Here is a 22,114-nt window from a genome sequence, read left to right on the forward strand (position 1 = left end):
CGTGTCTTTGAAAAGCCCATACCTTAAACACTTTATACTCTTCTCTGCTGCGTTCCCCTGCCACTCCTTTCGCCAGCACAGAGTATTTTACCCTGTTTCCACTGACCATACACATATATGGGGCACCAGTTCGGTAGACTTTTAATACCATACTGGCACATACACTCACCAGCCACTTTATTAGGTACACCTTGCTAGTGCCAAGAAAATATCCCCCGCACCATTACACCACCACCAGCCTGAACCGTTAATACAAGGCAGGATGGATCCATGCTTTCATGTTGTTTACGTCAAATTCTGACCCTACCATCTGAATGTCGCAGCAACCAGTCTGCCCCTTCTCCTCTGCCATCAACAAGGAATTTTCATCCACACAACTGCTGCTCACTGGATATTTTCTCCTTTTGGACCATTTTCTGTAGACCCTAGAGATGGTTGTGCGTGAAAATTCCAGTAAATCAGCAGTTTTTGAAATACTCAGACCAGCCCATCTGCGCCAACAATCATGCCACGTTCAAAGTCACTTAAATCCCCTTTCTGATCCTCAGTTTGAACTTCAGCAAGTCATCTTCACTACATCTAGATGCCTAAATGCATTTAGTTGCTGCCATGTGATTGGCTGATTAGCAATTTGTGTTACCAAGCAATTGAACAGGTGTGCCTAATAAAGTGGCTGGTGAGTGTATATATGTACATCTGGTACTGCTGATTTGTGCTGGATCTGCTCACATGGTGCTGGGGGCCAAGTAAGCAGTCACTGTTTACAGTTAGGAGCCTGTGGGACAGACTTGTGATCCACTGATCTCATTAACGGGAGCCTGATACTGACCTCCAGCTTTAAGAACCCCTTAATAGGCCAGTAGGAGGCAGTGGTAAAGGGTTAACAAAGGCTGCAGCAAAAGTGCACATAAAAAAAGACTATTACAATTTATAGGTGTAACTTCATTGCAGTAATCGATAAAAAAATTCTTCAGTTTGGCTTCAAATGATATCTAAAAACAAACGTTTTAGGCCTCATTCATAGGTGCATTTAAGGGCAGACTGCGATTTCCTGTGGGAAATTCAGGTGGGTTTCTGCAAATAGCTGCCATGCAAAGCAGTGAGAGGCTGAAAGCGCACGTGGCCATACGCATGTAGTCGGACATGCAGAGATTGCTTGCTGATGATCGGCTCCGGATGGAAACTTTGCGCCCAGGGCTGATCTTCCATAGGTAATCGCTACATGTTCGATTACATGTGAACGGCTGTGACTGGCTGCTAGATCTGTCAGATGCTTATCGCTTTGTGTGGCAGCTGTCTGCAGAAATAGTGCTCCCGCAGGAAATCATGGTCCTCTTTTAACCGCCTCCCGCCCACCATATAGTAAAATGACGGACTCAAGGCGGTTCTCTCTGGGAAGACGTCATATGACGTCCTCCGATTCTAACCGCGCCTGAGCGGCTCCCTGAGCGCATGGCGATCGGCGGTGCGCTGTGTCCCTCGGACACAGCGGATCACCGATCCACTGAAAGAGCCGAAGATGTCGGCTCGGTCATGTGATCAGCTGTGTCCAATCACAGCTGATCACATGTAAACAGGGAAATGCCGGTTATCGGCATTTCTCTCCCCACGAGCTGTCACGCATGAGGAGAGGAGAGCCGGTAATTGGCATTCCTCGGAGGGGACATGTACACAGATCATCAGAGCACTGATGATCAGTGTGCCCTGATGATCTGTGTAGCCCCAGCAGTGCCACCTGTCAGTATCCATCATTGCCAGCTCTCAGTGCTCATACCTGCCAGTGCCCATCAGTGCCACATTTCAGTGCCCATCTGAGCTGCCTTTCAGTGTCACCCATCAGTGCCAGTCAGTGCCGCCTATCTGTGCTGCCTATCAGTGCCGCCTAGTGCTGCCTATCAGTGCCATATATGAGTGCCCATCAGTGATGCCTGTCAATGCCCATCAGTGCCTCCTATCAGTGTCCGTCAGTGCAGCCTATCAGTGCCCATCAGTGCAGCCTCATTAGCGCACGTCAGTGAAGGAGAAAAAGTGTCCTGTAGGCTGGTGGTTAAACTCACATGTATATTGCAGCTGTTCTTAGCTTGAAAAAAAGAAAACAAATGCAAATAGTGGGTTATCTTACCAACAATTTTCAATAACTTCTTCCAGTGCACTGAACTTCTATATCAAACATGCAAAAAAGCCACACAATGATAAACGCTGGCCAGTGAGAACTTTACTCAAGATACAGACACAAGCACAAACATACTGTTGTGTTTCTGTGATTAAGCCTGGAAGGGTGAATCACCTTAGGGGTAGGCGGTCTGTGTAGGCAGGGTGATATACGGAGCAAGGACTGGCTCCCAAGCATTCACCTGCACAACACCCAGACTGGGAGACACAGGCGAGTTTTTGAACGGTGACACTTGTTTGATATATCACAGTCTTGTCAGTTTTCCCAGCTACCTTCTGTGAACTACAAAAGAACACCTACCTATGCAACAAAGATAAGGAATCCGCTTAGTGACAACCATGGCTTCCCTCCACAGATTAAGAACAGTGAGCATAGCCACCCTGGGACCGGAAATGTAGCATTTGCAGAATTACCGGGTGCAAAAAGAGAAAAAAAAGCCAAACTAGTAAACTAAGGCAGCCATTAGATCTAAGGACAGATACGTTGCAATATAATACATTTTTGGTTTCGGGCTTAGATATGCTTCTAAACCTGTGATGATACAGTTGCTGCTCTAAATTCTGATAAACACTTGCGGTCTTCCAGCTCCTAAATATCCATAACCGTATTTAACAGATCCCTGTAGTTGTTATATCTCACAACTACAATCCTGTGTTATGTGATGTTATGCACACTTGAGTCCAGCTGACAGTTTTGTAGAGCCACAAATCTCAGTGCTCAGATGACTTCCCACCCCAAACTCCCATGGAGTGAGGATGCAATCTAAATAAGGGCCAAGATTATAAATCAGTTTAGAGGTAAACTGTGTATCTAGGAGAATATAAAGTAAAATAAGTCATAACTTTATTCCAGTGGGTATTTGGAAGTATACCATCAGTATACTTCCATGTCAATTTAGGTCCTTGATTGGAAATGGAATAAGTTTCATCCTTTTCGATTTTAAATGCTGGCATACTAATGTAAACTGGTGTCATTAGTATACATTAATTCAGTAAAAGTCATGTTTATGTAATAGTATATGAATAACGAATACATTTGACTTCTGGGAGTCAGCTTTTCACTATATTAAGATCCCCCCAAAAAAACTTAAGTGGAAAGAAATTTGTATAAAGAGAAAATGTCTTATTTATATATATATATATATATATATATATATATACACATACAGGGTGCAGCAACATAACATCCTTTTTTCAAAACGCAATAAAACCCATTTTATGAATCAGAATTGTTTTTATCGTCTTTAATAATGTAGGTACATCTCTAAAGTTCTGTTTTACACAGTTTTGAAAATCATATCAGGTAGGTGACGCCCCCCATTGTCCATACACTGAATAAGTGAATTCAGACCGGTATGTGAACATGTTGGAGGAATTTGTTTTTCCACGACTTGATGAATTGGACTTGGGTGGGTGGATAGTGCTGAAGAATGAATATTTAGGTTCTTGAAAAAAATTTTTTGAAGTGTGCTGGATCCAGCTTCGTTACCTCTTATCCTTGGTATACTACATCCAGCTGGTTGCTGGGGATGCGGAAAAATCTTTGTTGTATTATGCTGAATTATACTGTCGACTCATCTGGTCCTACAGCGATATAGGGAGGTTTCTCTCTCTTCAGCTCCCGCATTCAGAAAACGTCTCATTTTCTTTCACTGACAATTATGCTTTCTCTGAATGGACCAGGGGAGGAGCAAGAGCTGGTGAATGCCAGGTTCTCATCTTGTCCATTCAGATAAAGCCTCATCTTCAGTGAACAGAATACAATATTTTTTTCTGAATGGAGGAGTTGAATAGAAAGCGATCAGCTTCCCCCCCCTTAATTGTGCTGGGAGCAGGGAAACACACAGCAACAGTCAGAAGATCAAAGCTGATACCAGAATGCAGCATAATACAATGGAGAGTTTTAGCATCTTCCTCAAACTCTCTGGGTATAGTATACCAAGAATTAGAGGTAACTAAACTTTACCGAACACACTTCAAAAATAGATTTATCTGGAGCTCACAACATAACGCGCACAGCCATGTATACAATAATACAGCCCCCTTGTGTCATCTATAGCTGTATAGAGCATTTAGAGGCCATGTGCAATGAACTATTCCATTTGTTAAATGTCCTCCTGAATCTTGGCATTGAGAGGCCGGAATCTCTTTTATGCTATCCAAGTGTTGCCCATCCAGATACTTTTTCCTCGGTGACAAATCCCCTTTACAGAAACTCAGGTCTCAGACTGTGAATTGGTGACACTGTATAGTAGAGACGTCACTTTGTACTACAGCCACATTGTTGTGATACAGATAACCATCTCAGGCCCCCAGAGACTTCCAGCATTCGATTGTGAACGTGATGGAGATGAGAAAGTATTCGCATAATAGGTAAATATTTCTGCTTGGCGGGTAGAGACTGATCACTTCATTTACTGTACTTGTTACAATCGCCTGTTTATAGCACCAATCAGATTCTATATTTTTACAAATATTCTTGTAGCAGCATTGACAACGCATGACATATTCAGAAAGTGGATTGTTCGTAAACACATACACATAGACAACTATTCAGCGTCCAATTCTGCTGGTCCAATCAGAAAGTGGATGTCTGTCCAAAGTGACCAAAGGCTCACTGATCTCGGGGAAGGATTTGATTGGCTGGAATTGCCCAATTGCTGGTATTCTGCCAGAGTAGTGGATGGAGTTCTACAGAAAGATCACGTAGTGTTTCTGTCCTCTAGCTGCCATCTTTCTGTCGGTGGGTTATTTCAGTTCTTTTCAGTTCATACAAGGACAAATGTTTCATCACCACGTCTATTTAACATATTTCCCCAGGAATCTGACAATTTTTAAATACTTGTTTGACCTGTCCATCTCTGCTCTTCCATTCCCTGTTCACCATTTTTGTTAATGGATATGTTATATACGCCTGTATTTGTTTCAACACCCATTCCTACCTTGTGCCTGGGTGCTTTAGTAAGTTTTTTGAATTGACCAATTTATTTTCTATGGGCCCAACAATAGAATATGTACCTTATTATTTAGCACAGTGGCTAAATGGTTAGCATTTCCGCCTGGCAGTACTAGTGTCGCTGGTTCGAATCCCAACCATGGCACCACCTGCCTGGAGTTTGCATGTTCTCCCTGTGCTTGCGTGGGTTTCCTCTGGGTACTCCAGTTTCCTCCAACACTCCAAAGACATGCTGGTAGGTTAATTGGCTCCTGTCTAAATTGGCCCATGTATGTATGAATATGAGTTAAGGATTGTACACCCCTTGAGGGTTAGGGACCGATGTGAATGTGCAATATATATGTAAAGCACTGCGTAAATTGATGGCGCTATATAAATACCTGAAATAAATAATAAATAAATAATACTGGTTTTTTTTTTGTTTGTTTGTTTGTTTTTTCCCGGTGTAAGCAATGTGCATTCACATTTAATCTGGGCATAGACCATTAGTTTTTTTCCATTCAGTCAGTGGGCTGAATGAAAGTGTTAAAAAAAAAAACTAAAAACTGAATAAAAGAAGAATTTAAAGCACCCCGTTACCCATACCTTACATAAGGCAAGGTATGTAACATAAATTGTGCCACACGTGAGATATCTTCACCAATGTTGGAGTGAGCAATAATTCTAGGGCCATAGTTCACGGTTCACTCTAAACCGGTGATGATCACTGACTGGCTGACAATGACTGGTGATGAATGGAGAAATTATAAGTACCATAGTTTTTTTGCAATTCCATGGGTGCGCACAAGTTTAAGACTTTGCATGTTTGCTATCTATTTACTCAATGCAACCCCATCTTTAATATTTTACCAAACATATCAGTATAACATTGTATTTGCACTAAAATTAATTTTAGTGTATTTTTTCCTGAAAATATACATTTTAAAATGAATTGGGCCAGAACATTAAGTGCCAATTTTATTTTTTGTCACATTGTACTTGATGTTTGTTATGAAAAGCAGTCATGTTTAATTCTTGGGTAAATTTTATTATCACCCAATAAACAGTAGGATCTGGGGGGGAAATCTTGTAAAGGTGTTTTTACTTGGTTCACACTGGCAGCAGAGGGGCGGTAAAGATAGGTGGTTGATCTGTGTTTTCCATTTGCAAATGTACATGAGGGGCCAAGGAGTGAGCTCTCATTGGTGCAATGCTTTGCTTAGTGGTGCAGCACTCCCCCCCAACCCTCCACCCCTTGTGCATGGTCACTTCTGGGCCCCGCTCAGTGTGTATATAAGAGACACAGAGAGTGGCTCACACCTGCCCCCGATCCCTCTTCACTGCTTGTGATTGACAGCAGTGGGAGCCAATGGTTCCTACTGCTGTGTCTCAGCCAGTGAGGAGAAAGAGAGAGCCAAGGCTCCTGTGCCAGACATTGGATCAAGATGGGGCTCTGGTAAGTATGTGTGGGAGGATCAGCACACAGAAGGTTTTTGACCTTCATGCATGGAAGTAAAAGAACACTTCAGCCTTTACAACCACTCTAAGTTTAAGTGGGGCAGTTTTGACATAATTACATTGGTCCAGATTGGAGCGGTGTAAGTATGGAGGTGCCATACCTGTTTGGATACCTGTGATAGCTGGAAGTCACTGTAGTAGACACCACAACTCTAGTAACTTACACTAGCTTCCAGCTCCTGTCGACCGGCTGCATTGTGAACACATGAAGTTGCTCGCTTAGCACAGGCACCATTCAGGGAATACTTTGCATTTCCTCAATTAAGGCAAAGCGGTCTCTGGTTGGATGAGGTGGAGGGACAGGGCACTGACATCACAATGTACGCTTCATCCAATCGGAACAGTTTGCATTCATTGACTAAACACAAAGTATTATCTGAATGGCGCTCATACCGAGTGAGCAACATCCTTTGTTCACTAAGAACCAGGTTACAGGACCCGGAAACCATCTGTGCCTGCTACAGGGATTTCCAGCTTCCACAGGTATGGCACACACATTTACTTGGCACCGCTACTGCAGTGATTGCCGCTGACTTCTGGGTCCCATGCTGAGCGGTTACTTTGCTTTTTAAGTAACAGTTACATTTTCTTAATGAATACAAAATGTTCTCTGGATGAAGCAGGGGCGGACTGACCATTTGGAAACTCGGGCACTGCCCGAGGGCCCGGGGTCAGTAGGGGGCCCCATGAGATGCCCCTGGTACCTTTTTCATAGGCTTTTTTGAGTTTGGGCAAGGACACAGGGGTCCCATGATCCCCTATTGCCCGGTGGCCCCATGATTTGTCAGTCCGCCCCTGGGATGAAGCGTAGATCATGATGCCGATACCCCATCCAAAGTACGCTGTGTCATAAGTGAGAAAATGGTGCCCGTGCCGAGCAAGTGTCTTCATGTGTTCACATTGCAGCAGTGCAGCCGCTTAACATGGGGCCTGGAAGCCAGCAGCAATCGGCGATGTCCACTACAGTGGTTCCAACTTTCAGAGGAATCCCACAGATATGGCACATACTTGCGTAGCTCCAAATCTTCCATACATAAACTTCAGCTCTAATGTGAAATCCCATTAGGGGATCGAGTAAAAAAACAAAAAAGAAAAAAACATTCAGGAGGCTGAAGCATCGCCTCCTGAACCCCTTTTGTACAATTTTTCAGCCACAATCTGAAAATCTACATCATATCAATTTTTAGAATGACGCCCCCATGAGCTAAGCCAAAGGGTTGCTGAATATTCCTGTGTTTAAACATAGAATTAGCCCTGTACAGACATTAATAGCACCGACATTTTATTGTGTTTTGTATATTTATGTGCTGACTTGTCATACCTGTTCTATGGAAGGAACATTACCGGGATTGAACAACAGGGGGAGTCCCCAACACTGAAATGTCTAAATGTTGTTGTCAGCTGCCTATGAGACGTGCACAAGGCTCACACTGCCATGACTGCGCTTGTGATGAGTCTGTCGACTGTGTGTATGAATCACAGTGACGTCTGCTACATACACAGGAGCCTGAGTCACTTCATTAATCAGCATGGATGCCGTGGTCTTATCACAGTGCCCCCTACACCGCCTTTTGCACTGAACACATTTGACTTTATTCTGCATTATAAAAATAAATGCAATGACCCTACAGCACTATGCTGGCACTAGGTGTGATGATATAAAATATTTGAGGTATTTACATTGTTACCATTGCTGGAATGTATTTAACCCTTTCACTCTTCTAGCCGTTTGTGTGTTTTTTTGCACAGGTTTAAAAAATTATTTTAGGTCTGAAGATTATTTATAACCCCTTCAACCTAGTGATGTAAGGGTATGTCTCTGAGGCTGAAGTTGTTAATATTTTGAAATCTGCAGATTTCTTTAAAATCTGGTTATCCTGCCATGAGAGCCTTTGTTTAGGCCTTTCCTGTAAGGCTCGGTTCACGTTGCCATGACTTGGGATCCGACTTGTGAGGCCCCAAGCCGCATGATATGTGAAATCCCATGTAAGTCAGTAAGAGCTGTCTTAATTAGCACTACTGAAGTTGCTCCGACTTTAGAAAAGGTTCCTGTACCACTTAAAGGCGGCTTCTATCTGACTTGTGCCCATAGACTTTAATGGAAGTCGCCTCCCAAGTCGGATCCTCATTCATATTGATGTGATTTGGATCTGACATTACAGGAAGAATACCTGTAGTTGATGTTCTCATTGGCCACAGGCAAAGTTGCATGGCACAAAAGTGGCATCAGAATAGTATTGAAGTCGCCTGGCAAAGTCGCATGACTTTCAGGTCGCAGTAGTTTGAACTGACGCTTATGGCATGACAACACTTTTTCAGTTGTGCTCCTGCGTCGCATTTCAACGGGAAACTAGACGTAGCTATTTCAACACACATTCTGCAGGCCTGGTACACAGTTAACATTTGCTTACCATGTAGTCATCACTGAAGTGCATGTAGACAGAGGCTGAAGGAGATCTGCATCACTGAGATGCAACAAAAGATTTTTTTTTTTTTTTCTGTGTGTGAATTTATTTGTTGCTTACTTCTAGTATTGGGGTAAATTTGTGCAGTTTTAGGGCCTGGTAGCACTGGCCACATACTAAACTGCAACAGTTTAGTGTTCAGGCAGCTCTCTGTTCTGGCCGCAGAGAGCCTGCAGTGTGTGCGTTTCAGCACACCTGACACTTCCCCTTTTTTGTGTGTCAACTTTATTTGAAGTGCACAAAGTGAAACTTCATTCATGTCACTGCACAGCAGCGTGCTCTGTTGCACTGCTGTACAGTGACATGCGATCCTTTCCTGCACACTGCGATAAAATGCAGTATATCTGCATTTTATTGTAGGTCACCGCACCTCACAGTTGTTTCACAGTATGTACAGAACACATAGAAAACAATTGATCTCTGTGTGTCCTAGCAGTGACTTGCATTCATCCAGTGTGGTAAAAAGCGTGTTACAGCAGTACATGTGAACAGGGCCTTACTACCCGCTACTTGGGCTTCATCAACACGGGCACTTCTTAACCGCTTCCCTGCCGCCCTATAGCACAAGTATTGCTACAGGGTGGCAGGACTGTAAAATCACGTGTGTGTATATACGTGATTTTGCATTTCCGGGTAGGGGGCACGCCATTGGTGGCTACAGCTGTCAATCACCGGGTCCCGGCTGGAGATTCCCTGCCAGCACCCGGTGATCACCGAGTATCACTGACGGGAGATGTCTGTATGTAAACAAAACATCTCTAGCATGCTGCTTTGTATTGTTCTGCATAGCAGAGCAATACAAAATAGCATGCCTCCCTAGTAAAGCACACACAGTAAAACACAGTTAACCCTTTGATCGCTCCAGATATCCACCCCTTCCTGCCCAGTGTCATTAGTACAGTGTCAGTGCTTTTTTATTTAGCATTGATCACTGTATTAGTGTCACTGGGGATGTTGGTGACAGTTCCCCCCAGTGTCAGAATGCCCTCCGCAGTCCCGCTGTAAGTCGCTGATCGCCACCATTACTAGTATTAAAAAAAATAAATAAATTCCAGTATATATACTGCCATTTGTAGACGCTATAACTGTCATGTAAACCAATTCATTTACACGTATTGGCATTTTTTATTTTTTTTTTTAGCAAAGACATGTAGCAGAATACATTTTGGCCTAGATTTATGACGAAATTAAATTTTTTTTTTTTCTTCACTGGACATGTTTAATAACAAAAAGTCAAAAGTTTTTTTTCTCAAAATTGTCAGTCTTTTTTTGTTTATAGCGCAAACAATAAAAACCGCATGAAAAAAAGTATAGCGAGCGCTACAGGTACAAGAGCACAAGCAGCTAGAACACCAAAAAGGCAACCAATCCTCCTTGCAATAGTCAATAGTAAAAGAAAAATAGGTGCAGCGCTAAAACAAAAATATAAATATTACTCTATAAGATAAATATAAATATCAGTGGTCAAAACAGATATACCACAGAGGTGAATAATGCATAGAGTCTATAAAGAGTGCTGAGAGCGCACAAAAAGTTCTCGTCCCAGGGTGATGGTAGTACAAGGTAAAGGAGATCCAGGAAAAACAGATAGAGTGCGCACTCACCAGAAGTGCGTTAAAATAACGCATGTAAGGAAGTAACTGCTGCAAGATCTCTCCAGCATCAGGGCTCTGGTCAGGTCGCACTGCGTCCTATCCTCTGTCTCACCGCAAGGAGAGGTGGCCAAGTAGCATCCGAACGTGTGAGCGTCAGGGAACTCCTTGATCCAAAGAAGTACTGTGGGAGATGGTGCTCTCAGAGAGAGCCCAATGAAGGACGCCACATAGTGTAATAATGTTGAGACTAGCGTTTATTAGTCAAAAAAGGGGTAAACAAAAGAAGAGTACTGACCATAAATAGTTGGCCACAAACAGTGGCTAGATGTCCATAAGCTGTAGCCCCCTCTGACGCGTTTCGTGCGATGCACGTCCTCAGAGGGTCAAGCGCACAAGCGATCAAATACCACCGAAAGAAAGCTCCATTTATGGGGAAAAAAGGACATAAGTTTCATTTGGGTGCAGCGTTGAATAGCCGTGCAATTGTCAAAGTAACGCAGCGCTGTATCGCAAAAAATGGCCTGGTCAGGAAGAGGGGGGTAAATCCTCTGGAGAGCACGTGGTTAACACGATTTAACCTGTTGCTGCCAGTGTCATATATATATATATATATATATATATATATATATATATATATATATATATATATATATATATATATATGTGTGTGTGTGTGTGTGTGTGTGTGTGTGTGTGTGTGTGTGCATATGTGCTGGATCCAGAGCTGTTTAGTGTCAGTGGTTTTTTAGATAGGATAAAAAAGCGCACTATTGTTTTTCGGCTTTACTACCCCTACAAATATTATACACTTATATGGTATTAAAAATCGGGTATGATCAGCTGAAGCTCTGAGGAAGGGTACTCGTCCCCAAAATGCGTCAGCCACCTGACCACAAGGAAAACTAGAACTCCTTGCCCGTTGTTGCGGCCATCTCTATTATGCAAAGCTTTTTATACATACTGGGGTTTATTTACTAAAGCTGGAGAGTGCCAAATCAGACTCCCTTCTGCAAAGAAACCAATCAGCTTCCAGGTTTCATTGCCAAAGCTTCATTGAAAAAGCTGAGGTTAGAAGCTGATTGGTTTCTATGCAGAAGGGAGTCTGATTTTGGACTCTCCAGCTTTAGTAAATAAACCCCACTATGTCTGTGAGCGTGCTTTTGTCTTTTACATCGTTTAATAAATCTTGGATAATGCACTAGGTGTTTGCACCACCTGTCTGCTCTTTTTCCCTATGATCAGATGAAGTTTAAATAAATAAATGTTTTCTTTTTTCACTATTTTGAGCTAATTTTCCTTTGATTAAAAATATCAAGATATCGATTACCATCAGTTGCCACACATGTGACAATTATGCACAATGGCAAAAGCAAGCTTTAAAATGTTGCACATATACATCGCTGGGTAGCTTATGTTTCTGTGCTGAGAGCGCACTTCCAGCACAGAAACTGAGCTGTCAAAGACAGCCACCCCACCCCTCCCGGGCATGCAGCACTTTTTTAAAGGGACGCCAGGACAAGCAGCAAGAGGGTTAACATAACTACCAAATGAAGGACTGATTTATCCTGGAAGAATGGTATCATTCATCTGGATACACTAAGTCAGTGGTTCTTAACCTGGGTTCGATCGAACCCCAGGGGTTCAGTGAGTCAGTCTTGCGGGTTCGGCAGAGGTGAAGACCCACACCCGACTCATATGATTCGTGCAGTAAATATTCATTATTATGTTTTTGTTTTTGTGTGAAAATCATGTTTTAATGGTTTTGTTCTTTGTTCTTAACGGTTTTGTTCATTTTGTGCACCTATGTATAAATATATACCTATGTTTTGAATTTTAAAAATCATATTTTATTTTTCCAATTAAGAAGGGTTCGGTGAATGCGCATATGAAACTGGTGGGGTTCAGTACCTCCAACAAGGTTAAGAACCACTGCACTAAGTAGTTATGATGATATTTACTAACATGGTTGCACAGCTAGGTTCAAGCGTTAACATTTGTTTACCCTGCAGGCAAGGGTTAAAGCAGCTTTTAAATAAAAGCAAATCGTAAAATAAAAATGGTTTCTGTGGTACTTCACTTTGGTTTTTATTCACGTGTTTGTGCTGGATTTTATATCCTTATCGCATTTTACTTGTTTAAGCTTTTGCTTATATCAAGACGAGAAAACATGGCTAAAAAAAGACATGCGTCCATACAAACTGAAGAAAAACAAATGCCTTGTACTTTATATAATTTGCATCGTACTTTTTGAGATTTAAGATATCTAGATCTGATGCCATATAGTTACACATGTTGGGCTGGGCTATGGCACAATGTTGGCTGACCTTTTCCCAAACTTGCTTTTGTGTCATATTTTTTTTTTTTAACAAATTAATCTATGTATTCTAAGTAAACTGCAGGGTGGTAAATTGTAAATGTTTTACCATAGGACCAAAAAGTGTGTTGATGAAACCATGACATTAAGTGGACCACTAATGGCTACTAGATATACATGGTTTGGTTCATGTGCATCAAGTACATTTGATGTTGAAGTGTAGCCTTTAACCCCAACCCCCCACCCACCCCTGGAGCACTTTTCACCTTTCTTTTATCTTTAAAATATCAATACCCGCTTTTTTCTTTTCTCTGAGTATAGTCCACCATCTCAGGCATATGTCGCCGATCTCTGCAGCATATTCCTGGAAGCCAGGGGGTGGGTCCTTTACAGGCTAGGCTCACAGGAAGTGGGTGGAATGACGCTGGCTGTCATTCAACCGAAAGGCTGAGGACATCTAACAGTGAAAAAGAAGTACTGCAGCTACAGCTCAGAAATGACTGCGTATGGCATAAAAATACAACTAGAGTGTTTCCAAAATCTGAAATGTATATTTTTTTTCTTCCATGCTGGTGATAGTGTATTTCTTAGGGCCATGTATACTTATCGTTAGAGTATGTAGTTGGCAACATTGTGCCAGAAGCAGAATTGCAAAAATGCAACTGCCGCCTTACGTATAGGTATAGCTCCCTTGATAGCCCAAGCACTGTAGAATCGCAATTGCTATTCGTGTGACAAAGAATGGGAATCGCCGATGTAGGGAATAATCCTATAGGGGAAGGTGAGATAAATCCAAGTGTTTCCACGATTGGTGAGTTTATTTTTTTTTTAATATATAAAGGAATGCGCTAAATACCAAATCACATGAAAATGCAGATAAATACATAAATAAAATAAAAAATATATTTATAAATGTCTGTAATTCATATATAAGTCCAAACACCAATATAAGTGATTAAAAAATCTCTTAAACAAAAAAAAAAAAACACCACGTAGCAAAATCCGCCACCGAAATGGGTAAACTCACCAGGGCTATTTGCTGATCAAATTATAAATCAGCAAAAATAGCAATTTCTCTGGGAGCGATGATCTGTTGGAGTATCTAGGAGCAATAGACTGCAATCAGCCAAATCAGCACACATGGAACAGCCTTTACTGCAAGTGGTCATCATGCCTTCATAACTTTGGAAATGCTCAGGGAATCAAAGAAGAGTATCATGGTGCAGTATATTAAAACAAAGATAGTTTTTATTGTATCCTTAAATATGCACTCACAAGAAAGTTGTCCAACCGACATCAGCAATATCAGTCTCAAAAAGCTAAAGCAGGGACGAGCCTCGCTCACCGCGATCACAGCCGGCAGTCTCGAGGAGCGTCCTGACGTCCCATCTACTAAGCCCTTCCCTACGCGTTTCGTCATCCGTCTTCAAGGGGCGGCATGGATGACAGACATCGAATACCAACATATATACAAACTAAATCTGCATTGCAGCAATGCTGCAACCAATCGATAAGCAGCATTCTGGTGACACAATACCGCTCGATCTCTGCAGATATATCCATTATTGAGACAAATAACATATTAAATAGCCGATAAAAAAATATTACATAAAAATGAAAATAATCACATAAAAAATAAGACAAAATAAATACAATCAATATAAAATAATCTAAAAAAAAATAAAACATATATACTGTATTTTTCGCTGTATAAGACGCACTTTTTCTTCCCCAAAACTGGGGGGGAAATGTCAGTGCGTCTTATGGGGCGAATATGGAGCAGCCGGTCCGGTATTTCCACCGTGGCCGTGTCAGAATACCGGGCCGGCCGCTCAGCTCTGCAGCGGGACCTTACCTGTTCCTCTATCCAGCGGCGTGCTGTCTTCCCGGCTTCTGTAGTGTGGGCACTGGGCATGACAGCCGGGTGCCAAGTGCGTATGCGCAAGAAGCGGTGCTTTTTGTGAATGGTAAGGCGGTACCTGGGACACATCACAGATCCCAGAAGCCGCCGGACCAATTACAAAGCGCAAGTGCTTCTCGCTCATGCGCACTGGGCACCCGGCTGTCATGCCGAGCGCCATTACAGAAGCCGGGAAGACAGCGCACGGCTGGATCGAGGAACAGGTAAGATCAAACAAAAACTCAGCGAAAGTAAGAGCGGGTACCTGTCAAATTCAGGTACCCGCTCCCCACCTCCCCAAAGGTCAGCAGTCATCTGTACTGTCCGCAGTCTCTGGTCATCCCTGTGCTGTCCGCAGTCTCTGGTCATCCCTGTGCTGTCCGCAGTCTCTGGTCATCCCTGTGCTGTCCGCAGTCTCTGGTCATCCCTGTGCTGTCCGCAGTCTCTGGTCATCTCCTGTACTGTGTCTGCAGTCCATTAGTTCAGAATTTTTTTTTCCTGTTTTCTGCCGCTAAAACCTAGGTGCGTCTTATGGTCAGGTGCGTCTTATACGGCGAAAAATACGGTAATCACTATATGACCCCCTATTATTTAAAGGGCCAGTATAATTAACAATGTCAAATAATATAAACAACCAATAAACATATAATATCTGCTGATGACTATTACAAAAAAAAATTTAAAAAAAAAAGTTTTTTTTTTTAATCTGTTACCATGTAAATTATTTGTATTGCATTATTTTTGCACTTTTCATAGTTTTTTTATTTATTGATTTACAGTAACCCAGACCTAAAACCTGTTTGGTGGTATATTTAAATAAGGCACGATTGGTGATATGTAGATGAGCCTCAGGTGTGAATAATTTATTATACCAGCTGTGTAGTTTTTCTATATTATATGCATGCATTTACTGCAAAGCTGCACCCTGCAACATTCTTTGTAAGGCTTCCCTACATTGATCCGTCTTTTGAGAAGGAATCCAGATTTGACACAATAGTGCTGATGCGGCTTTGCAATCATCCACTTTCATCTGTTGTCTGTTTTCATCTACTTTGCGGAAGATATATTCTGACTCTTATTGTTTCCTTCTTTGCTAAGCATTGAGGTGACCCTCTAGGCATCACCGAAAGCTTTCCTTATGTGTTCATGAATATCTCGTCATGCCTTCAGGCTTTATGGTGTTTGCCACTTGTGTTGAGCTGTGCTCTTGATCCGCAGTGTCCACAGCAGGCGTGCTTATGGAGCATACATTTAAAGTGCTGTTGGTTTCTGGGACATCAGAAAGATCCACAGCCTTCGGTGAACAGATCCAAGAGGAATGTGTGACAGTTCAGAGAGATGTTCTTGTGTACACTGCTGGAACATTAGAAACCAAAGAGTGGTCCAGGCAGCAAAGAAATCCCACTAGTGAACTGTTAATGTTGCCTAGCAAACACTGCAACTGTGGGGAAGCTAGGAGGTCCCTTTAAAGAGTGCTTATTCCCATTCTGAGCAGATTGATAAAGTGTCTCGAAAGCCCCCAAACCAACCGACCATCGTACTTCCATGATGCTCCATTTCTCCATTGGGGCCTTCATGAAATTCTCTGTGTTGGGGGAGCATGTGACCACCTCCAGGGTGCACTGCTTGGGCCTGAACTGCCATTTGCAGGGCCTCAGCATGTGAAAAGAGCATCAACCTTTTGTAAAGTTTGAGGCTGTGCAACTCTGTGTTTACACAAGTTTTTACTCCCGACTGACAGAGCAACGGAGTAATGGGTAGGTGTGATATAGGTGAGTAGATCTGGATCAGGAGTGGGCTTTTACAAGGTCTACACTTTTCCTTAATGAGTAATGTGACCGAGTCACTTTAAAGACTAACCTTGAACAAAAAAAAACTGAAGGTAAAAGCACACAATAAAGTATTGTACTTGCAGTGTTTCCATTCCATAAATGATTATGTAGCTGTAGGGTGGAAGCTAAGGGAAATACTATAGAGCAGGGGTGTTAAACTCCATTTCTTCAGGGGCCTCATCAGCATTATGGTTGCCCTCAAGGGGCCAGTTGTATCTGTTAGACTAGAGCATCCCACCCCCCTTATAGCAGAACTCGGTAGAGTTCCTCCCTGCCTGCACATCGCAGTGCACCCCCCCCCCCCCTTATTTTGTGCTGCTGCCAGGAAGAAGCTGGGGCACAGCTGGGAAGTAGAAAGTGCAGGATCTGGAGAAGGACCAGTGGAAAGCTGGAGGTAGCTTCTGGAGACTGCTGAATGCTGAGCCCAGGGTAAGCAGAGACAAGGGGGTGCTGCAGCTGCACAGAGAGGCGGAGGGATCTGTAGGAGGAGTTCTGTCTTCTTCTCTGCTGCTGAGAGGCTGGGTGCCACACCTGCAGGAGAGGTGCGAGGGCCACATGAAATGGCCTGGCGGACTGTGTATTTGACATGTGCTTTATAGAATGTCAGTTGAGTGACGGCTCTGAATCTAATGGGAAGGCTATCATCACATCCAAGATGGCCCTAGATTTTATGATCTCTACATAAGGTAGAATTTTACAGCTAAATAACATACATAAAGTTTTATAAATACACATAATTTATGGGAAGCTTTTTGTCAGAATGAATGTCCTTGCAACATTCTTTTTACTTGCCTTAACTTCCATGTCACACAATGTACTGTAGCTCACTTTGAGCAGATGTTTTTTGCTTGTTCGTGTAGCATATGTATCAAAACTTCTTTTTCTACATTTTATGTCATAAGCTGATGTACATTTTGTCTCCATTATAACTGGCATCCTCATGGGCCCCGTCGTTCTGTTTTCACTTTCTGTTCTGTGTTGCGCTGCCAGAAGTACAGACTGTACTTCTATCTGATGACCTAAGGCAGGGCATATTGGAACAGAACAAGGCTTGCATGGAGTAGTACACGGATAGGCATCTATGTAGCTTGTGTTGAGACATCATTTCCATCCATTTAGGTGCCTGTGCAGTGCAAGAGCCAATAATGTGGCAAAGTGTTCTTGCAACAAGCATTGTCCAAGCCTTTCTTCTGGTGGTAAAGGGAGGAGATGATTATCCCACGCACACCTCTGTTAGATTCCATGTACACGGTGCGTTTGGAGAACTCTTCTAAACGCTGGAAATTGACAGCAGGAAAACGCAGGTTAAAAAACATCAGTTTTGCCGCGTTTGCATACCGTGTTTAGCCACGTTTTATGAGCATTTGCGTTCAGAAGCGTTTTTTAAAGATAAGCACGGGAGAACCTCCCAAGTGCCCAGAATGCACTGGAAAATGGTAAATGAACTATTTCAGACTGTTTGAGAGGAATAGAGAGTAGAAGCAGTGAGAGCAGTATTTGTTGAGATTAGCTGTCTTTTTTTTTTTTTTTTTTTTTCTTTTTTTTGGTGTTTGGATGTGTTCCAGCTCATTTCTGTGCAGAAATTATTGCAGCAGTGTCTAACATATTTTCTTTCATGCGAAACCTCAAAGTATGGTGAACCAGGTACATTTGGGTATCGGGAGGACAATTTGCATGCATTTTTCATGATGAAAAAAGGCTCTGGACAGCATCTGGAAGTGGAAGAGTTAAAAAAAAAAATGTTGGCGTTTGAAACGCTGATAAAATCTACTCCTGAACGCACGTTTGGTACGTTCAAAAAACAACTGTAAACTCAACTGTCTGTAAACGACTATGTGTACATGGGCACATAGGAAAACATTAGGGAGAGTTCAGGGGCTGCTGAAAAAAACGCAGAAAAGCTCCTGAACGTGAGTTTATCTGCTGCAGTGTACATGGAGCCTTCAAGTATGACAAAGGGTTCTGACCAGGAGCGGACTGACCATTTGGAAACTCGGGCACTGCCCGGGGTCAGTAGGGGGCCCCATGAGATGCCCCTGGTACCTTTTTCATAGGCTTTTTTTTAGTTTGGGCAAGGACGCAGGGGCCCCATGATCCCCTATTGCCCGGGGGCCCCATGAGTTGTCAGTCCGCCCCTGGTTCTGACTGCAAGAGCTGGAATATACTGGGCAGTTCTTCCTATCTGTGCCCCTTGATCAGGTTTTTGGAGATCTTGGCTCTCACACGAATTTAGTGCTACCAACCTTCTGATCTCTCCTGCCCAACTCATTGCAGTGTGACACGAGTAATGAGAATCCTCCCCCCATAGGAATGAGAACATTTGTTACTTGCTCATGCAGTCATTGTATTAGCATGTAAAAAAATTCCACGTGTAAGTATTTGCAAAGCTCTGGGCATACAGTTTTTAAGCTTTATCATTGCAATTAATTCATGTAGCTACCATAACTACTGAGCCACATGTGGTCTTACTTAAGTTGGTTATACATAGATCAAAATTCGTCTGGTTCACCAGGGACTGGACGAATTTCGATCCTTGTATGGGCACCCTGCTAATGCACAAGTAGCTCTCTCCATCAACTTGTGCACAACCAGCCTGTTGTGTTTTTTTCTGAGTGCTGGTGACTTTAGCCGTCAACACTAATCATTATATTCTGCTGGCAGGGAAGGCTCCCTCCGAGAACACTGTAGCTCTGCGGGAGTGACTCCCCGATCAATACTGACTGTGTCTATGGGGGTATCAAGCAGTTTCCTGGGTGGAAGGAAAGAAAATTGCATAATCTATGGCCTGCCTTAAACTTAAGCCAGCCATTGATGGAGCGATGTTACAGGAAATAAAATCGCTCGATTTTTCCATCAACACTGACTGACAACAACTGAATCCCTACCGCGGAGCCATTGTGTTCTCCCAGTGGGGGGAGCCATCCTTGCCGGGAGAACACAATGATTGATGTTAGTTGTTATAATAGTTGCTAGCAATAATCGCATGTAAAAATCCAACAGGCTGGTTATAACCAAGTTGATCAATTGATCGATCAGCTTAGGTACAATTCATCTGTCCATACATAGTTTGAATCTAGGCTGGTCCCTGCTGAACCAGCCCAGATTTCAACCATTCATGGCCCACTTAACTTTGATGACTCCCCATGCACCAACATTATTTGATGAGTTTCAGTTCAGGTGATATTGCCTGGTGATCATTATCTCTTTATTATGTGATTCATTTTGCCATTGCTGCTAAATGTCTCGTTATGGCTTTTTGTGGGGAGGTTTTGTATACTGTATCATAGGGGTATATATCTGCGCCTTGTAAGAGTAATAGAAATGTTATGCTTTTATGTAATACAACTTTAACACCCACAGATGGACATAAAACCCTGCATTTGTGTATGGCCATACATGTTCGAAACAACTTTGTAGTTTAACATCAAACAGATAATGTTGTCATGGCTTGCCTGTTTACTGCTTTATGTATTTTGCCTTTCATTGTCTCACATGCACAAGCATGAATCTGGATGGCTATATTTCTAGACATAATCTTCTGCAGTCAGGAGGAATTTTTACAAATTTTACTGTGTTCATGTTCAGTCATTGCAATTTAAATCTGTAGTTTAATCTGATATATTCTCCTTGTTCCATGTGCCCCCTCACCATACAAATTAATATTTTAAACAAATCCTTTTCTTTTCTTTACATACCTTATTTTAGACCCAGTAATGTAATCTTTGCATCTCTATGCAGTGCAGACAGATCGTGGCTGGTGGGAGGGGCCATCAGGGTTCTGTACATAGCTTCCTGAAAACCTTTGCACCCTACCTCCGTACTCTCTCAAGAGCCTCAGTACTGATAAGTAGTTATGTGAATATCAACATTTTGTGATGGATGGCAGTCTGAAAGAGTGGGTGTTCCTAGGCAGCCTGTATTTGCACAAAAAGTGTCCTAGGTAATACCCACATATAATGCGGAGCATCTATTCATACAGCAAGGATGGGAAGGAATGGGATAAGTGATGTTGGATGTCTTCAGCCAGGAAATGAGGTGGTCTCAATCTGATTTCCTGCAGCTTCTAATGAGCACTGTGGAAAGCTAACTGTGCAGTGAAATAAAAGTAGGAAATTTCAGTACAGGAGAGAAATCAGCCTGTACAACTGGAAGACTGGAGTGTTTTTTGTTTTTTGGTTCTTTTATTGAAAGCATATTTTTTAATATTGGTTGGGCACAAGATTGATTGATTTATTTATTTTAAGGGTGGAATGAAGTCCCGAAGTACAAACTAGGTATCTTTCGTTGCCAATCTTTTTATAACTTATTTTCAAGTCGCTGCTGGATATGGTGGGAGCACCCAAATCCCCAACGCCTGCAGGATGTAATTTAAAACTTCAACACCAAAGATCTTGGCCAGTACATACAATAATATGGTGCAGGAGTTCAGCATTCCATTGAGATGGGCACACATTGCATTTTGGGATTGGGGCGTTCCTTAGTACTGAAATGGCCCGGACCTCATATACTCCATGTGTCTCGGGGAAACTCTTCAAAAATAGACTTCTATGTGAAATTGGCACTTGGTGATGCCTAGTTTGCATTTACAGTTTAGTTCTTTGTGTTAGATGTGATAACAGGTTTGCAATATTTTTCATCATGTATTTAATCCTCTCATGTTTTTTTGAAGCTGAACTAAACCCGTCGATTTATCAGTCTCCAAAAACAGTTGCAGTCAAGGCATGCCGTGATTGATAAATGTCACATGTGCTGGTGATCTCAGCTGAACCGCCAAACCATTAAATGGCTGGTGTCATAACTGATACACATGTGCAGCGCCATGGTAACTGCAGATCAATCAGAGGCTAAGAAGGCAACGGCCTTCGCCTTAAAGGGTTGGAGGGTTTCGGTCCACTTTAAGTAACCTGTGCATAGATACTTACAATTGTCTTTGAATTACCTATCACGTAGGTTTCATGTTAAAAGAAAATCTTGCTGTACTGCTCCTTTCTTGAGGTTGATGTGACCTACGCTGCGGGAGATGCATTTGTGATTGGCAAGTCTAGAATCCTACTTTTGTCGGAACAGCAAAAGTAATAGAGTGATGCTTTTTAATTGCAGTGGAAATCATAGCAAGCTTTTAAGGCACAAGGCTGTTTCTGCAGGCTGATAAGAGTACAAAAGTAGTGTCACTTAAAGCTTTCTATGATTTTCTCTGCAGGTAGCCATTATGGTATTGCCATCTGTTACTTTTGTTATCTGACAAAGTATTGGATCTATTCCAACTATTATGAGACCATACTGAAGCTTGAATCACACTAGGGCATCTATTTATCACCAGGGTTCCATGGATCCCTAGGGTTTCTGCAGAGCTTCATAGCAGTTCCTTGAGCTGTGGCTGATT

The 22,114-nt window shown here is 42.4% G+C and overlaps 1 protein-coding gene across 2 annotated transcripts in view; it reads left to right on the forward strand.

Moving 5' to 3' along the window:
- The window catches only part of ATXN7 (ataxin 7), a 164,141-nt gene that overhangs the window by 88,123 nt on the left and 53,904 nt on the right, over positions 1 to 22,114 (forward strand). The gene's annotated exons all lie outside the window — the stretch shown is intronic.

This window comes from Staurois parvus, unplaced genomic scaffold, assembly GCF_062004578.1.
Source record: "Staurois parvus isolate SC_StPar_1 unplaced genomic scaffold, SC_StPar_1.0 ptg000162l, whole genome shotgun sequence".
Classification (NCBI taxonomy): domain Eukaryota; kingdom Metazoa; phylum Chordata; class Amphibia; order Anura; family Ranidae; genus Staurois; species Staurois parvus.